Source organism: Notolabrus celidotus, chromosome 14 (assembly GCF_009762535.1).
Source record: "Notolabrus celidotus isolate fNotCel1 chromosome 14, fNotCel1.pri, whole genome shotgun sequence".
Taxonomy (NCBI): Eukaryota; Metazoa; Chordata; class Actinopteri; order Labriformes; family Labridae; genus Notolabrus; species Notolabrus celidotus.
The window spans coordinates 11,354,309-11,373,500 of NC_048285.1; the positions used below are offsets into that span (position 1 = coordinate 11,354,309).

Here is a 19,192-nt window from a genome sequence, read left to right on the forward strand (position 1 = left end):
GCTAATTGGGGCTACTATGTCCAATTCTACTCAAATTTTCCCCAGTATACTGACATAATATGAATTTTGATACTTGTGCATCTTGGTTTGAACATTATCCCACATCCCCTATTGGCAGTACCTCATACCACCCTACTTCAGGAAGAAACAGGCATTCTCTTGGAGTGACAAAGTATGTGACTAGAAAGAGCTATATCTGACTTCTTGCCTCTGACTTTTGCTTTACTGAGCTGTAAGAGCTGTCTCCAACAGGCTTTAGGAAACATTTTCAGTGTTTAGGTTGTCTGGGATATTCAGCTGTGTTTATTTGAGTGAAAAAGGTTGAAGAAATACAACGAGCAAGGCTGAGGCTGGGACTGTTTCCATGCTAGGTGTCCTGGTATGACTGTGTTTACAGGAGATCTCAGTTTCTTGGTCAGCATTGTACACAGTGAAGGAATTTTTATTTTCTGTGTTTATTTTCTTCAATTTAGCCTCAATTGACTTCATTCACCATTAGCACTGTATGGACATCCATTTGAGACATGAAAAAAAAAACCTGTATCCTTTATTTAATAAGCCTTAAGCAATTTAAACAGCTTTTAGTATTGACCTGGTTATAAGGTGATATTTCTCTCTCTTTAACTGCATTTTATCTTTGACTTTGTGCTTTCTAGTCTGAATTGCTGCTTACATTATAGATGTAATTATACTCAAAAGAGATTTCCCTGCCACAAACCACTGAATCTTTTAAAAAAGGAATAAAAACCTCTTTTTCAAAGAGCATTTCTTATTAGTACTTAATCACCCATACTATTTTTAATTGCACTGTTTTAAAACTAGCTTGCTCTTATTCGTTGGTCTTATAGTCCTGTTTTTTTATATTGCTTGTTACTCTGTTGCTATTATGATTTGTCTTGTAGCACTTTGAGTTTTGCTATGAATGTTAAATGCGTTATAAAAAAAGTTTTATTATAATTATAATTATGATTATGCAATGTTTTAAAGTACCACAGGAAAACAGTATAATACATTGTGGCATGACAGAGTTAACAAATGATCTCATATAATGGGCCTCCATGTGCTACATGACATCATTGAGTTCTACATTGCCACCTATTAGTCATTTCTTTATATCAATTATTCATAATGTTTTTTGGGGCATAATTACCCGCTGGTGTTTAACTTTTATTAAATGGCCTCTCTTGTAGTACCGTATGGTGGTGTTTACCTGAAGTGTGACATGCTGTATAAATGGTGGCTCACATAGGAGCAGATGGTTTGCATTTGTGCAAATGAAAGTTCAACCATTTATTTTCATTGGGAATCTGTCCCCATGCATATGCTGCAGATCCAATACGCTCAGTTTGGCCTGTGGGTTTGAATTTGAACAGGAAAAAGTCTAACATTTACTATTGTTAGACCTTCAGACAAAATTATATATTTGGATGAAATGTTAAACACATTTTTGAGCAACAGATAAAAGAGGGGATTTGGTTGTGCAGTGAAGATCTACGCTTTGGGGAAAAGATGAATTCTAAGAAAACTAAGAGTTTTTCCTGCCTTCTTCATATAAAAAGGCAGAAGAAAAGGTCAAAAATGGTAATTCACTGGGGGATGCGTGTTTGTTTTCGGTAGGGGAAGTGAATGTTCTTTAGTTTCGGGTGTTTCTGCCCTGTTTATTTTAATCATTTAGACCTCTGAGGTTGCTTTTTCACATTTTGCTTTGTTTTTATCCCTTTTACTTTCATGTTCAAAGCTGAAGTATCAGGGAGATTTTCAGCAAAAAGATATCACAAGTTCACACAAACATACCTTACACACACACACCCATCTGTCTAGCTGCTTTATACTCAAACACACACTTTCTCTCTTATTTCTTTTGTATTTACGCAAACACATTTACAAAGACATGCACACATACACAGCAACCTACACTGACAGGTCATTTCACCACAATCTAACATAGCTGAGTGCAGAGACCAGGTGCTAAATATAGAAGCAAACTGAGCAGAATACCAACGACTCTCAAGATCATACAATACAGACGAGCGGAGCGATGATTCACACAAGGCAATAAGGCAACGACAGGTTCAAGACCTGAAGGTGGTTCAGGGGAGTATTAAAATAGGTTTTAAAGAACAGCTTGAAGAAACTTAATTTAATTAGGTTTATGCGTTTGCAAGGTCTTGGGAAAGTATCAGATTTAATATAACTAGATCAAATCTATAATTGAGGAACATTCATAGATACTATATGGTTTAAGTCACTTCACATCAAAGAGGGAATTGGGTGCACTCACCAGCTCTGTGGCCGTTGCTTGGATTGCAGGACAAGATCCTCTTCCATTTCCCTGTGAGAAATAGTTAGGCCCCAGCTCATTAAGTTGCTCTCACATCTGTGCCTGGTGACTTTCTATTTCCCAACTCTCAAGACCAGCCTGAGATGCTAACATTTTTGCCAAAGTGTCAACAGGCAGAGGTGAAATGGTTGTCCATAGCATCACTATTATTTTCTTGCTTTAGAATTTCAATACCACTGTTACAGGGTTTTGACCATTCAGGTGTAAGTATTTAACACTGATGAAAAGTAATTTCCCTACAACAACCCACTCACTATACATTATCCCATACTTTTTAAAGATCCTACACAGTTTCACTGTACATTTCCAGTATTTAACTTCATGGAATACTTTTGCAAGACATGCCCAAGTAAATATGGCTTCTTGTTATGGGGTTTCGACCAATCAGAATCAAGAATTTAACACAATATTGAATGCTGACGCCAATTAAGAGACATGCCACTGAGATTGAAAGTGTGGTTGCGGTTTACAGAGTCTATCTTTACCTAGCAAGAGTTCAATCTAACTTTAGCTGTGGGAAAGCATTAGGATGTATCTTTCATTGTACCTTGCAGGTATCTTGGAGTTTTAAAAATTCAACATTTAAGAGTAATAAGCCTGACTTCGGGGATATTATCTCAACTTCAGAAAGTAGTCAGTCCGGAAGGCACAAGCATCAGGTAATTTCAATCATTCAGATTTAATCCTCCCAAATAGTGTTACGACCCTCTCTTGATTTTTTTCTGGTCCTTTGAAATACAAATTTGATGCTACGTTTCAGGTTGTTTCATCATCATTTGTTGAGTCTTTGCTGACTTCTTTTCTCCACCTCTGCACAGATGCAGCTTAGCTTTGCTTGACTAAATACTCCCTAGAATTTGACGTGTCGTGGAATCTAACAGGACTACATGTACTACATGCAGAATTCGAATCTCGGGCCAATGTGTTTTATGTTGGGACTCCTGTGAAAGTGTTTGGAATTCTTATACATATTTTAGGGGATGACAGATTCTTTCACAGTAAAAGCTTGTCAGAATGCTACAGAAGTTTCCTAGTAATTAAAATTTCTCCACCAAGATCTTGGAGTGGTTTGTACATGGTAACTGAGATGGAGACAAGCTGTGTGTTGAGAGGTTGGATGAGGAGGGCAAAAAAAAAAAAAAAAAAAAAAGACTGGACTAATTTCGCAATTCATTGGGCACAAACTTTTCCATTCATTCATTAGGTTGAGTAGAATAATTAAGTATCCCAGGTTACAAATTAAAATACAGGGTTACAAACTGTTATAACCATAATTTGTTTTTCCTCCTCCAAGACTGTCCAGGCTTAACAGATTGTAAAAGTACAGATTGGGCTTTTCTAGCTTATTAAAACGGACATATGCTATTTTAAGATGGAACCCTGCTGGTTCATAAAACACAATCTGAACAAGTGCTGTAAATTAAATTACTTAATTGGAGCCAGCGGTACCTGCCACAAGGGACTTAAACATAGAATATGATACAGAATCCTCTTTTGAAATCTATTTCGATAGCAGAAAAATAAGGGTTGTGCTTAAAAGGTGCAATAGATAGCAGGAATGCCAATCAAAGAAGAAAAAATAATGAATATGGTGCTGCCACTGCAAGAAAGGATGTGTGGCTGCATGTGTTGAAAACAAGGATGCCTCTCATAAAAATCATCAATACTCCACGTCAAAATCAGCCTTTGTCATATGTGTGTGTGTTTCTGTGTGCTGCTTCTGCCAACCTGAACAAGCATACAAAGAGGATCTGAAGTACAACGATGTCGCTGTCATTGCTCGTTGATAAGAGTTGTAAGGACGTGTGTGAGGGAGAGCACAAAGTCTCATCTTCATTGTTGTCATTAAAGGTGTTTGTTAGTCTGTGAAGATTCACCTATGTGTCGAGCATTGTGTTGGGCGTCTACAGTATGATCTGCTGTTCCACCATCGTGTCACATCCTCGCTTCATGTCTTTATGATGAGAAGCCTTTGGGTCTCTGATGTGAGTAATGATTTCCTAATAACCTGCAGCTTGTTAGCTCAGCCGGCTGGAAAACCGACTGCCAAAGCGTCTGCACCCCGTTTGATGTGTGCGAATGTGTGTATGTATGTGAGTGTGTGTGTGTGTGTGTGTGTGTTTGTGTCCTCTTCTAAAACACAAAACCACAGACTGTCAGTTTCAATTTGATACCACTTTGATCCGCTTTGGATAAATTGTTAAAATACTGACATAATTTTTGCATCAGCGCTCACGATTCAAGGTGTCAGAAGTGTTTTCAGGGTAGTCGAGAATTCATATTATGTTTCGACTTCTAGGTTTCTGCTTGCGATGAACAGAACCAGGGTCGTGATGTCTTATTTAAGAAAGCTTTAGGACAGATTGCCTTTGAAATGACTAAAAAGGAGATCTGGTGAAACAGAAAATACTATGTGTTACTGTAAAGTACTGAAGGGGAATGTGACTGTAGTACTTTTTCAGTGTCATATAGTGTTCAAACACTGAGTGGAGGAGAACTGCAGGGGTTTAAAACAAAAATGCCTCCTATTAGAGAGGAATTGGTTGAGACCGAGCGTTATACTGGTGTTTCACTCAATTAGACAGCAAGAGGCATACGCTCCAGGTTATTATTTTTTGTATTGTGTGACATAAATTTAACAGGCCTTCTTTACATGATGAACAAAATGGCCCATTGGTTACAGTCTGACAATGGGAGTGATGGCTTATCTTTTGGGGTTCCGCCAGTGTCGCCAGAAGATAGATAAAAAAGGAATTCCAATCAAGAATTCCTTTTCTGTGTAATTTCGCTAAAGTAAAGAAAATATGGCCCATCTTTTAAAATTGCAGAAAAGTGAGTTTAATTCACTCTAAAGACCGATACCGCTACTTGATCCTGCTAAGTGCTTGTTGATCAACAGCTGATCGGCGTGTATCCGTGCTCACGCAGCGGAAGAACACCGGTCTGCGAGGTGCGTCCAAAAATAGTGCCAAAACAAAGGGGGTTTCTGACAGCAAAGTCAAGAGCTGCAATTTTTTCTAGTAGAGCATGCAATTGCACTCTGATGAGTGCCTGGACCATATTTTCTTAACTTTAGCGAAATAACGCGAAGGTGGTGTCCCCATCCACAGAGAATTGTAGCCTAGCTTGCCTGCCGGTCATTTGGGAATTTTCATATTAAAGGGGAAGAGCTCACGGGCACTCATTGTGGCTAGCAGGAGTACTAGTGCAATGTAACTCATACGACCCCACTTCAAAAAAAATGAAATATCCCTTCAAGTCTGTCATTCTAAGGAGAGGAAAACAGCTTTTGAAATGCTCCTAATGGTGCTTGGTAGCCTTCGTTAGCTATTTCATGTGCCTACTCTATATCTACTTCTTAAAGACTATAAGATTGTAAAGCTGCAAAGCTAAGTTGTTAACAAGGTAAACATTGCAAATGAAAATCACCTACATTTCAGAGCTTGTGAGTGTAGAAAGCTTGATTTAGCTACTTAACTGCATCACTGTGTCTAATAGAATAGAATAGAATGCCTTTATTGTCATTGCGTGACTTGCATACAATGAAATTAGGATTTTGCATCACGGAACTCTGTTATGGTTGAACCTTTGAGTCTCAACAGTTTCAGTTCAGTTACTGCACTGTAAGTTCACACAGCATTACTAAAGACATTGGTGGTTATTTTATTCACTATTCTCTGTGACGTTGCTGTATGTGCAAAAACAACAATCTGCTTTTAACAGGGTATAATGGGGTTGTTTGTGTTTTAGTGAAACTCAATGGGCTACACAAAGAACTGGATCTTTAGGCTTGAAATAGTAAATGGAAACCAAATGGACACATATAACTGAAAATAATCATGTATTAACCCTCCTCTTGTTTCTCTATCTTACTCACAGGTCTTTGGATCCATCTCCCTGAGCCGTCTCTCTTTTCAGTCCATCTGCCTGTCAACACAATCAATCTTCATGTTGTGTTTTAATAAGTCACAGCACACCAGATAGAGGTAAGCATGGTCTCTCATACTGCTTTAACTCTGCAATTTATGCCAAAAATTCAAAACTGTGCTAATTAAGGGATACAAAAATGGACTCTGCAGGGAACTGTGACAAGGAGGTTGCACAATTGTTTCTTTTTAATTACATCTGAAACACACTTAAGCAGTTATTGCCAATTAAGTTTAATGATCTCCTTGGGGATATAAGATAGATATAAGACATTACATTATGTTCTGATCTATATCTAGAAATATGCTCATGCAAAATACATTCGCCGTCGACAGCTGAGCCTCAGGAGATTCAACATTTCTCTGCCTTTACTGTGAAATTCAGTCGTGCATGTGTCAAATAAACTAAGTGGTTAAAGTAATCAAGATTGTGTAAGCAAAACATAATTTTAATGCATGCTTCTGTCAGTGTGTGTGAGAGTGAGATTGAGAGACAAGAAAGAGGGATAGTGGGTGAGTAAAAATGTGCCCATGTGCCCACCTGCCTAATTTACCATAGTGATAGGAGGTTGAGTGCACTTATCCACATGTGAATGTAAATGTGCTCCCATGTGTCTCTGAGGCTGTGTGTGTATGTCTGATGAGAGCAGAGCTGCGGTCCAATGGGGCTCTGCTCTGTTGCAGACGTATTAGCAGAGCTGTAAAAGCACAGAGGCCAGACAGGGTTGCAGGCAGGCAGCTGTAGCGGTGCAGTGATGCTGCTAGTCAGTCTGAGTATATGGAGGATTGAAGGATGGATGGATGGTCATAAATCAAAGAGAGATAGGCCCACAAATCATGACACTTGCACGCTGAAAATACATTTCAACATTTTATACTAGAGTCTCTAGGGTGCTCTTACTTATTAGAACAACAAGATATCTGTACTGCCTTTAGTGATAGTGATCTAAAAGCTTTGTTTTGTGGATACAGGTTTCAAAGATACATTCTCTCTGAAGGCTTCAGCTCTGTAGCATACTCCTTTGAATTTAAAAGGCACAAGTGACAATGAAAGGTATCAAATGTTGATCTCTGTGGCCAAAACACAGCATTTGCTGCGTAAAGCTACTCAAAGTACTCAGTTACTGTGGTGTGCTTATGCTAGCTTTAGCTTGCACCATCGTTGGCGCTGATATGGAATTTTTTTAAGCAGGGAGATGTTGTCTCTAAAGCTTGGATAAAATGGCAAGTGTGTCAGGCACAAACACACAGGAAGACACTCTGAGATGTCTTTCGGAGGTCCTTATCTGTCCAAAGTCTGTTGGTAGAAGAAAAGTCACATAGGCTGTTTGTGCACTTGAGTTCAGTCCAGTGTTTGCAGTACTATTCTGGGGGTTCAGTTTGTAACCATGGCAGAATAAGGAACATTGCAATTGATGGAGATTGTGGCGGTGAGTCTGTCAGCATTTTGTGGTCAGACTGTGTAGACCATTGGGGACAAAGGTCAGGCCTCAACACATGACCTAGACACTTAGACCAAGATAAGCTATGAACCCCTAAAAAAGCATAACAATAAATTGTAGCCTTGTGGTGGTGTACTCACATTTATTCATACTATTGTCCACTTTTTGGCAACATGTTGTATTGAACTGTCTTTCAACCACTGAAATACTGTAGTGAATATGAGTGTACAAGCAGACGCAGTAGATTGAAAAGCTCAATCTGGACACTCAATATTAGGGGTGAGCCCGACTAAGGATTTGCTTAGTCGAATCTGATCCATCAGATTTTGCCCATAGTCGACGAATAGTCGAATGTTTGTTGTTTTTCCTTATTGACCCAAAGTCTGCATGATGGTGACTGCATGACAATATTACACATAACCATTTACATTTAAGAGACTCGTAGCTTAAAGTAAAAGAGACAACAGAATATTATAAGCATAAACTTAGATATTTTAAATCTAGATTGCAAAAACAACGAGGTGATGATGGAGAGAAAACTCAAATAAGGCCACCATCCGCTAAACATGGAACAACGCTCCACTATAGAGAAAGGAATCAGGAGATATTTAAACAGTGTTTGCACAGCGGAGAGCAGCGCTGCGGAGGGTAGTTTGTCCAACTTAAGGCTAAACATTTGTATAATGTTCAAAATCAAACCTGAACCAGCTAAAGGGTTTTTAAATCTCTTAACAGTACCTTTTAAAACAGTCTTTCATCGCGTCTTTGTCCGCTTGAGTCTTTTCAAATTGTACGTGAGGAAAACCATCGTGTTTGCAGGCAGAAGTGCGCTCCTTGCTTTGTTGACTGTAAATCCTGTCTTTGAGAATATCCTCTCTAACGGCGTGGAGGTGGATGGGATGCTGTGGATTGTTTTTGAGGCTTCGGACAGCTTTGGGTATCCCTCCTCGTTCTTTTGGCCCCGTACAGTTTTTGTGTGGTCTGGTAATCCTTGATCTGACAGCCCTCTTCATGAAGCTGCTCCTCATCTTCATTACTATTTTTTAGGATCAACTGAAGTTTTATTTTCTGACATTTTGAGCTGCCATGAACATAGAAAGATTTAATATATTTTTTTAAAATAACAGAAAGCTTCTCTCTGAATTGGCTTTCTATTTGTTAGTTGTGATATCTATATACCTACTGGCAGCTACAGAGAGAGCTGGCATAAAGGCAACTGCTGCAACCTGTAGTATCAGTAACAATTTTACCAATGTTGTCTTGCAGTATGAGCGATCAGCTTTCCCAAGTCTTTGTAGTTAATTAGTTGTACCCCCTACCTATAATATTAGTATCTTACATTTCATTTGGACCAGGAGTCCTTCACTTTAGACAAAATGTCACTTCAACCTGTGAAACCAATTACCAATCATAGTTGAGTACTCAGTTAGGTACTTAAAAGTACAAAACAAAGCCCTTTGATACCCCCTTCAACAAAGAAGAGTCACTGAACACCTGCCTTGATTTGTAGCCAGAATGCATGTTGTGCTATCATGTTGTGCTAACATGGTGGAAACCTACGAACCCATTGGTGTCACAGGCAGATGTTTTTGTCAGCCAGGGGCTTCCTGGAAGCAGCAGGCAGGTACTGGATGGGCGTGAGGGCTGGAGGGATGGCAGGAAGAAAAGCTGAGTTTTGTCTTTTCCTTCAACAGCCATGAAAATAAAGGGTAGGAACTTGTTAAGCAAACAGAGAAGGACTTTTGGTTTGCCCAAAAGGTTTGCTTTCTAGCCTAAAGGAAGTTCTGGCAAGACTATAAATGACCAATGAAGAGAAAGCAGGGCCTGTCTCGTGCTTTTTTCAGCATTGGTCAGCTGCTAAACTGGACAAGGAATATCATTGTGTGATGCAATCTTTGAAGAACTCCTCAAGGATCCAGAATACCCTAAGTCATTGCCTTGGAAGAGGCCACTGGGGGAGACAACAAGCCTCTGAGCAACAGGGTTCCAGGGGTGCAGATGAGACTTGGCTTAAGTGTCTCTTTTGTGTTGCCTGAAGGTTTGGGTGACTGCATGATGATGGCAGTCCACAGTGGGGTTTCCCCTCATTTAAAGAGGACAGAAGTGAGTGCTCCAACTGTTAGATACAGCCAACTGTTGAACCTAAGATTCAGAAATAGTAACACAGATCAGATTATGTCCTGGCCTGGAACAGAGGACCAGCCATTTCCCTTTGCAAGGTAACTGAGTGGGTCCTGTTCATCCAGGCTGGATGTGTTTTGTGGACTTGGAGAGACCCTCCCAATAAATCCTGTGAGGGTGACTGGGGTATTGAAGCTTAACATAAGTTGACCTAAATGTGACCTCCAGCAGTCTATTGGAAAATTTGCAGAGATGAAAGTGGTCTGGGCACTCCATGGTTCTTTGCCAGAAAAAGCTGGATTACACCCTTCAGGTTTGGAGTGAGTTACTGCCTTAAGCACTGAAGTTCAAGTATCACATCACAGAGTGTTAATCATGTGACAGTTACATGGATAGTGAGATTGGCAGACATGGTGGTGTAGCACCAGAAGCAATGGGCAATGTACCAAAGCATCTTGGTCAATAGGGTGCTGATCTGGATAGGAAAGTGAACAAATTACAAGTAAATCTACATTTCAGCCCGAACCTGTGATCACAGCTTTGGGTTGTGACTAAAGAATGATATTGCTGATGCAAGCAGACATAGTAAGCATTCTCTGCAGGATGGCTGGGCTCAACCTTGGAGACAGCAGGGTTAGGACCTCAGACATCCCAAGAGTGCTCAAAGTAAAGTGCTTGAAGTACAGTGCTTGTTTGCATCTAAAAGAGACCGTTTGAGTGGCTCTGGAATTTTATTGAGATGCCTCATGGGCACCATGCTTTGGAGGTTTTCTGGCATACCCAAATAGGAGGAGACATTGGAGTAGATGCAAAGCTTATAGCTCTTAGCAGGAGCTCGGAAACATCGCTTGAGAGGTGGCGTCTGGGTTTGTTTGCTTTGGTTGGGGGTTGGGCTAAGGTTAGACATCAATATACGATACCAGTCCTAGATAAGGGAATAAAAATTAATGGAATTAAATTGGTGCTATGATTATTTTTTGGGACACTGTTACCAATGTTTGAAATGGGTGTCATAAATCCCTGACAACTAACATAATTAGTCTGTTCCTTTAGACTATAGATCAGGTTGCGGTTTCCATAAAATGTCACTCTGTATTAATAGCAACAACATACAAAAAAATACAGGTTCTCTAATATAAGATCTTTCTTTTGTATGCTTAACTGCAGTAGAATCAGAAGAGGTTCTATATTTCACTGCAGAACAATGTGTACCTTTTGTTCTGTTTCTTTTTGCTTATAGCCTTCCCTGCCTTCCCAACACTGTTTTATTTTCTGTCAGCTCCCAGGAGAAACATCTGCCATGAGCAGTTTATGAGATTGAAATAAGTAGCTTAAACTTTCCAGATCTTTCATATTTTTCAGTATGATCATTTGAACCCCACAGAATGGAAAAAAATAGACATTTATCCAACTCTGATAGATGAAACTTAAGATAAGACAAGTCTGACATTAAACTAACTTCCTTAAGACTTTATAAGGAGACATCAAATCTGAAATCCAACTTCTTATCTGCTGAAAGTTTCGAAGATTACTCAGCATCTATGCTTTGAACTTTGTCATATCTGTTACAATATAGACTATTTTTATATCAGTGATATCTTTATAGATTGCACATTTGATCCCAGTGTGGTATCAGAGAGGTTAAGGCTTATCTAAGATTACTTATCTCAGAAATTGAAAGGGAATGATGTGAAATAATCCAATAATTTGAAGTCTACATAAGCAGAACAAGAGATTCGAGAGTTCACAGAGCCTAGAAAGGCTTGGATAGGTCACAGTGATTCCTTTGTGTGTGTGAGTATGTGTGTGGGCGGATGGTTGTGTAAAGCGAGGCCTTTGGGAAGTCCTTTTACAAAGAATAGTTGAAGAACAATTGTCAGCCTTCCGAGAAACATTTCTGTTGTGTTAAAATGTAGCTCAGTTCTTTTGTGGTGGTGCAATATTGCAACATGTTTTGGACTTCAATGTGTTTCCATGGAATTATAATGCTCTGCTTGGTGCAGTATTTGTATTTTCAAGTTTCATCCTGTAGACCCAATCTTTGCCCAATAACATTTATTCAACCTGACATATACCAATAGATAAACAAAGAAGAATGCAAAGGTCCTTTATTAACAGCCTATGGATTTTTATTGAATTACACAATAGAAATGTTGCCTATGTAAACATGTAATTCAAGAAGTGTTGCTCATAAATAATGGTTGACATCTGGAATGTAAGAAAATTTGTCCTGATTAATTGCTTTCTAAATGGCAACTCAATGAGCACCTTTTCCTGAGCAACACAGTGGACAGTGTGTGCAAATTGCAGCCTGTTTTTTTTTCCAGATATAAAGACATACTCCTTATGTTTTTGAAAAAGCACAATAATTAATCAAAGGAGTATTTTTTAAGCTTGATACCAATGTCGATACCTATACTTGGGGTATTGCTGGTACTTAATCTGACACCAGTCTTGAACTAATAATCTGTATTTCTCTCTATGAGGATGATACTAGCATGTATGTGAAAAATCAGGCTTTCTTCACTTTGTTTAGAAAAACTGAAATAAAAAAACAACTTGTAATGTTGTCACTCACACTCTGCTGTGACATTAAAGCTGGGGTTGGTAATCAGATTTAGATACACTTTTTGTCATACTGGTTAAAATGATCTTTATGTCCTGATGGCAATCATTACATGATGTGTTCCTAAAAAAGAGTGAAAAAAAACTGCTATCCACAGCCGGAGTAAACCTGGGAAAACACTAACCAATCACCGTTTTTTGGCTCCCCAAATTTTAAACCAATCAAATCCCGTCCAGCCGTTCTGCCCTCCTCCTGCGCGTACATTTCCCTAGCGTTCACTCCTCCGAGTCCCCGTCTCCTGCCTCTACTTCCCCTGACTCTATTTACTGCCCCTCTCGCTCGTCCTCGGGCCTGTCCCCTCTGACCTGATGAGGTGCTTTGCTCAGGACTGTAGTCCGGATCAGAGTCTAAAAAGCTCTCACCAACAAGCAGAATAATTAATGACGTTCAGTAAGTCCTACAGAAAATATATATTTATTGTAGCGTCCGTCCGGACGCTGTAGTGATGACGAGCCGATTCGTGAACACGTTGAGTTTTAATAACCGGTCACTGTCGGCCGTGATCACGCCAACCAACAAAACAACAATCAATGTTTGAATGAATGAAAAACTTCTCCTCTTGTCTCTCCTCTCTCACGCTCGCACACTCTACACCTCTCCTGAAGCCTTCACTGACCGGCAACACTGTAGGAATTAAGAACATCTACACTGAACACGTTTAACAAACAGTAGAGCTGTTACAGTATTATATGTATTATAACTTTTCTCCTGATATCATGTCACCGGTACAACTGGATAATGCTAGCATGATATTTGTGAGTACTAACAGCAGCCATGTTTCTTTGTGTTTTTAACTTTCACTATGATAATGTTTTGGTGAGGACCGGTTTTGAATCAGTCATGATCATATGGTCGAGAATCAGCGGCGCTCGTGCATGTGAGCGGGGGGGGGGCGTCGTTTTGGAGGAGCTCCGAGGGAGGAGGGGAGGGGTTAGACGGAGTCATGAGGAAAAGCTACATTCAAATTCATGCTGGTTTACCGAGACTACCAACCCTAGCTTTAAACCTTCTCTACAGACAAGCTGATTAAATGTGCAAAGCAGCCTAAAATACACACTCCCAACTTGTGAATGTCTTTTTTTAACTGTTGCTAGAATTGTCTCTCAAAATGAGATGCACTTTAGACAAGTTTAGTCAACAGTAACTTGATTTTAGCAAAATCAAGTCATTGGCTTGTGTAAATTTTGGAAGTTTGAGACATGTAGCACTTTGTGTGGAGCAACTTATGTCCAATCAGTCTACTGTTAATCATGAAAGTAGGCAAACATCAGAGATCTATCTTTGTTGAAGCTGTTACATTTTTCATCTCTGCTAAGTGTTCATAAGCGTTCCTGTAGAGTTCAGACACAGCGATCTCAGAAAATATTTATTTGATGACAAACAGTGCTGTGGTATTAAGTGTTCAACCAGGCAGCAGAATCACTTACTTTCAACCGCTTGAAGTTGGTAGTCCAATAAAATTAGTATGAGAACCTTTTTCTTATGCTTGCAAACCACAACTGAAATGTTTCTGCTGCTGATAAATTTGACTGCTTCATTTTGTCTGCCTTTTTATGTGGTTGAATCCACCTTTGCTGCCACCACTTCTTGAAACATTAACTTTGTAGATGTTGCAAAAAGCCGATGAGGTTGTTGGAATAATAAGTGTGAAATACACTTCCAATGCTTAGCCTTTGTTGATAGCTTCCTCTGAGCTATGTTGGCTCTGCATAGCACACTGCAAAGGCTTAACTTGTGAGCTGATTTCACATGACATACTACTTACATGTTGCTGTAAACACAACAGCATTGTACTGGGAGAAAACATATTGGGTGCATTGGTGCATCCCTACCTGGCTGTTACAATCAAGCTCCACCAGACCTATAAGAAGTAACATACAAAAATATTAATCAAAATGGAAATTGAATACAACTACTACTGCTTTAGGTCTGTTTATTTGTTTTCCTCTACACATTTGATGATTTTGGTCGGTAAATTGGGTAACTATGTAGCTGTCGCCTGGAAATGCCCTAATAATCAAATGTGGTCTTCCCTCAGTTGTAGGTGAAAGAGAAAAGTGGAGCATAGTTATGTAAGTATTCTGGAGTTCTGCCAAGTCAGCCTGACAGTAAAATGCCATGTTTTTTTTTATTACACAAAGGCTTACTTTTCTTTCTGTGTAAACACCGGATTTTGGAGTATGCAGCTGGGCCTACCGTGCTGTCCATTAATGTCACACTTACACCACCAATGTGTGAAGTCAATTACACAGACAGCTTACAATGATAAGATAAACCTCTTGTGTCTGTAAATTGAAAAATGCTGCAAGTTAGTCAATGTTGAGGGACTGCTACTATATACACTTTAAGGTTGCTCTATAGCCTTGTTCGGATGATATCACAGTAACTGAATGATAAGAGACACATCTATGCAATACTTTGAACATAGTTTTAAGCCATGGGTTTATTACAGTGTTTCCCTACTAAGAATAAGTCCAGAATTGGTCAGTGAAACATTGTGCAACAAGAAAAACCCACATCTGTCGTTATTGTTTTTGCCATTTTTTTGTTTGCAAAGCCCAAATCCCATCTAAATATATTATCTAAACTCTTCATCTTAGACTTGTCAGGGACACAAACAATCTTACAGCTTAAGCTATTTTAATCCCTTGCTGCAACACAGGAATCAAACAAGTAAACATTGATTATAGTTTCCAACTGCATTCTCTCTTTACTGTCTCATCCCGTTCCAAACAATGCATCTAAATGAACCGTGGGGAAGCTTACACAAAGGTATCCACTTGTAGTTTAGAATGTGTGTGTAAACAAATGAATTTGTTTCTGCAGGTATTTATTCCTGTACAATCTGAGCATGCACTAGTGGTATTATTTAGTTTTAAGCTTCTATAACTTGGGTATTATCAGGAATAAGAGTATCATTGGCAATAATTTGTGTGTAATTCAGGTAATTCACTTCTGCCTGGTGAAATAATAAAAATGCAAAGTTGTATATTTGACAGTATAAGATAAACAGCTTAGAACAAAGCAGAATAACAATCCCACTTGAATTATATCCCCAGACATACAGAGTGTTAAAGCTCAACAACATACAGTTCATTATGCAGTCCTCAAACTTCCTTTTGTAGTTGCCTTGTTATGATACATTTCACAGGTATGGCTTATTTTAAGCACATTTTAACAATTACAAACTCAACCTTTTAATTGTCCTTGACATTTCACTTACATTTCAATCCAAAGCCATCAAAACATCAGATTATGATACCAAATAATTGTTAACCAACAGTTAGCTACATGACTCCATTATTTGTAAATGGTCCTTACATTTGACCTGTCATAATTGATAGGGAACAAAAAAGGACCAATTCTCACATTTGCATTTTATCCTTAATCAAAATTATCATCTGGCAGCAGTGTTTAAAGACACAAATGATAGTTAAGAATTTTAATAATAATAATAATATTTATAATAATAATGATGATAAAGAAATGGAAAAGAAGTGATGGCAGATATGTCGGTTTCAATTTGACAAAACCATTATGATCAAACGGTGGAGCTGCAGTGTTAATTAAAGACTGAAGACAACAGTGACACACTGACAGAATTTCTGTGAGAAGATTTGTCAAAATAATTAAACTGTATTCTGAAACTATAATGAGATTGTCCAGTAAAAGAGAAGCTTTCCTTATTTGTGATTCTACTTATATTTCAACATTCTCTTCTGTCCGTATGTTTTAGAATGACTTTCTTAGACCACTAATTCCCCTGAAGCAAATCATCTGCAGCTTGATTCTCTCTCTTATCACAGCTGGTTCAAGGACAACATCTCGATGAAGGGATATCATCCGTGGATATATGACTTTTATAGGCCTCGGTAAAAGGTTATTAAAGAGGCTAATTGAATATGAGTTTTAATGAGTGGTGAGTTACTGGACCAAGAGGCAGACCGTATCTTATATTAAGGGTCTAGACTTTTGAATGCCAAAACCTGTTCACAACATTTATCTCTAAAGCGAGTTTATCCCGCACAACTGAGGCCAGTCACCACTTAAAACAATGGTGCCAGTGGGTTGAAAGATGGAAAGACAGTGATAGCCTGGAACAAAGTGGCATTTTAAAAAAAAATGTATACTATATTCGGGATCTAGGCTCATGAATACTAATATTAATTTCCAATTAACTGTTAAACGAGTATCGCTCATGGCGGGGGCCAGCAGACACTCACAATAATGGTGTCGGGGGGGACACATGTTGCGATCACCTGCAAAAAAGTGACAAAAAAAGGAGTCCAAGTTATTCAGCAACTGAGGTGGAGTTATGATGCAGATTTTAGTGCAGCAGAAACATTAAACAACTATCCAACAGCCAAGACATATGGTGTCACAGAGTGAAATGTTTGAGGATGGTGAGCTTCAAAAGACAAAGTGCTGACAGGCAAATAAAATCTTACTACTTAAAGTTTTGCCCATCAATAGAGCAGTCATCCAGTTGTAACACATTGATTTTGCTTATTAAAAATAACTTACTTGTGTACTTATCTATGAATTTGTGGGATTCAATAATATTGCCTTTATCATTCTATAATGCCTATCTGTTTGTTTTATCGCTATGAGCACAAACAACAGGATGCCACCCCTTGTGCTTTGTATGAATGAGTTTGTTGATGTCCCTGCTGTCACCACTCTATCTGACAGCCATAAAGTGAGGATGGTATGGGTTCAATTCAAAATCTGTCAGAGAGAACAATATGCTAGATATCATCACCTCGTTTAAGAGCTGCTGTTAGATGGAGCCCTGTTCCAGCTGATCTGCTCCCACAAATGTGCCTTTCTTTCTCTATCATAATCATTTCTGTCTGACATATTACACAGCTGAGGATGAACTGACACGATCTGAACAAGGTTCCCCTTTATTTTCTAGGTTATCAGGGCCACATGTTCCACACTATATGATTGGTTGTATGAAAAAGAGTAATGTGACAAAGCTACAGCTTGATGTAAAGTTCAGATATTTTAGAGTCGGAGGGTTTCCAGCAACCACACAAACAAGTTTGAATGCTCTGAAAAAGATGAGTGCTGTACTGCCAGTGTTGTCATCGACAACAATGAAAAAGGATGCAAAAACAAAGAAAAGAAGAAGAAAATTAGTTGACAGAGATTTTTTACGGGGGCTGTTGGATAGATGTATAGCTACATTGCTGCTGGAATCTTGGAGATTCGAGCAACAAGGAAATGGTACAACAAAGTCTGGCAGATGATTAAACTGACCATTTGAGGCAAACTCCTGATCATTAGTCAACATGGTTAGAATTTATATCAACAGATCATGCATACAGAATCAGTTAGCATGGGACCCAATATTTGAAACAAAAGTTTGTTTTTTTTGTTTTAGTTTTTGTTTGTATTTTTAGCAATGTTGTGTGAAGAGCAAAATGGACTGAAGCCAATCTGTGTTGGTGCTACTGTGGAATCCTCCTGCAGTCATACAACTATGATATAACATGGAAGTGCTGCTCACAATGCACTCTTATATGTTCAGTCTAAACAACAACTCCATTCTAGTAAGGAAGTCTTGGTTGGTACTTCCCCAAGCCCTGACTGTTAGCAGATGCTAATATAAGGCAGCCATTGCTTGGAACTGGCATAAACAATTTTAGTGAAAATGCTTACAACTGTGTCTTTTTTACTGGTTCGGGGGGTGATCCAAGCTCCTGATCCAATGTCCGCCAGCTTTGAGGAGGATAACCTCTGAATATGGGAAATTGTGAAACTTTAACATAGCCTTGAACATATTCATTGAGTGAAGCAGGAGGATAATATGTGATGTTAATAGGTCAGGACCATGACACAACCTCTGATGTTGAATACTGAAGCCAAGGCAGAAGTGTTAAAAAAACGGTAGCTCCTCAGTTGTTCACTTGAGCTGGCTCTAAAAGTTGGGCAAACCCTGTTAGAGCCCATATTACCATGTACATTTTACAGCAAAATTAAGCATTTTTAATTCCTGGATAAAAATTTAGTTTTGTTCTCTGTAGCTCATTATTTTATTCATAACAACTGTATGGATGGTGAATATTTTGTTTTGATTATAGTAAAGAAAAAATAAAGCATAATTAGGTATTATTTGGAGGAGAGCTGATTTGAATGAGATGTGGATGTGCTTTAGCTGTTTACCAGGTGACAGCGCTATGGTCCCAACTCTACCTGTTTTCAGATTTCCAGATTAACTCAAATTTAGTTGCAGTCAGCATTTCAAACAAGGCAACTGTCATCTTTGGGTGCCTACTCAGAATCAAATGGGTGACATCAGTGAGACTACATACATGTTTTAGAGTGTTTGGTCAGGACAAAAAGCTCTAGGCAGATGATTTTTGGTTTTAAGGTATAATACAGTTTTGCATTGAGTTCAGTAGCTGTATGTTAATTCTGATCTGTTTTAAAGTTCTGTACAGATGTGTCCCCCTGTCTCTCTTTAGCTGTGACCTTGACTAAATGGCATCTCAAGGCATATCTTAAGTGCTGCTTTAGTACATTCTCATAGGTACACAACATGCCATCAAGTATCATGGCAAAGGTAAATAACTTAATAGATTTCCCACAAGGACACCCTGAATAAACAGAGAATCTAAATGTTCTATTGAAAATGAGAGCCATGACAGCCATGTAATTCCCTAAGCTGCCTCTGAAAGCCATAATATTCATATTCCTTCATAGCAATAAAACCATATTACCATATGAA

At 38.8% G+C, this 19,192-nt stretch overlaps 1 protein-coding gene across 1 annotated transcript in view; it reads left to right on the forward strand.

Annotated features, from left to right (window-relative positions):
* Positions 1 to 19,192, forward strand: part of zgc:172282 (leucine-rich repeat and fibronectin type III domain-containing protein 1-like protein) — a 156,583-nt gene that overhangs the window by 28,216 nt on the left and 109,175 nt on the right. Inside the window, exon 2 of the mRNA XM_034701917.1 lies at positions 6,221 to 6,327. The gene's annotated coding sequence lies outside the window, so the exon portion shown is untranslated. The remainder of the gene's footprint in view (positions 1 to 6,220; positions 6,328 to 19,192) is intronic.